At 52.3% G+C, this 618-nt stretch overlaps 1 protein-coding gene across 1 annotated transcript in view; it reads right to left on the reverse strand.

Moving 5' to 3' along the window:
• LOC106324550 overlaps window positions 1-618 on the reverse strand; it is a 12884-nt gene that overhangs the window by 5750 nt on the left and 6516 nt on the right. The window lies entirely within an intron of this gene.

A 618-nucleotide genomic window follows, 5' to 3' on the forward strand; every position in this document is an offset into this window, starting at 1 on the left:
ATGATCTGATTAGATCATGTGCCTTCCCTTATCATGGACGGCCATGCTCCTCCAGGGCACGCCTCCATCATTGTCCTATCACATACCTCCAGTATTGATAAGATCTATTCAAGGGTCACACCAACTTCCCATCCATGGAACTTCCATGAAACCAGTTTCTACGCTGCATCCGCCTTCAAGGCTGTCTTGTCCTGTAAGAGTGGAGTCTGGCCTTCTCCCTTCTCTCCTGATTATCTGTGTGTGTTCCCAAGACACAGAGGAAGCCCAGGATGTGATCATACATGATCAAACATCCTCACAGGGTCGTCCATCACTTCCCCCTTCAGTGCCCATGAAACTGCCTTTCTACACACATCTGCCCTTAAGGCTGTTCATGCCACTGAGACTGGAGTCCGGCCTTCTCCCTTCCCTCCTGACCATTTTACTGTGTTCCCAGGGCACATAGGAAGCCTAGGACATGATCATCCATGATCAATCACCATCAAAGGGTCTCCATAACCGCCCATATGGCCCGGCCGCTGTCCAGACCCGGCCCAACTGCCCGAGACCTGAACACTCAGTCCAGCTGAGTTGAGCTGATCCCCAGCTGACCCAGCTGAGTGAGCTAGACCATCCAGC

The sequence above is a fragment of the Brassica oleracea genome, chromosome C2 (assembly GCF_000695525.1).
Source record: "Brassica oleracea var. oleracea cultivar TO1000 chromosome C2, BOL, whole genome shotgun sequence".
NCBI classification, from domain to species: Eukaryota; Viridiplantae; Streptophyta; class Magnoliopsida; order Brassicales; family Brassicaceae; genus Brassica; species Brassica oleracea.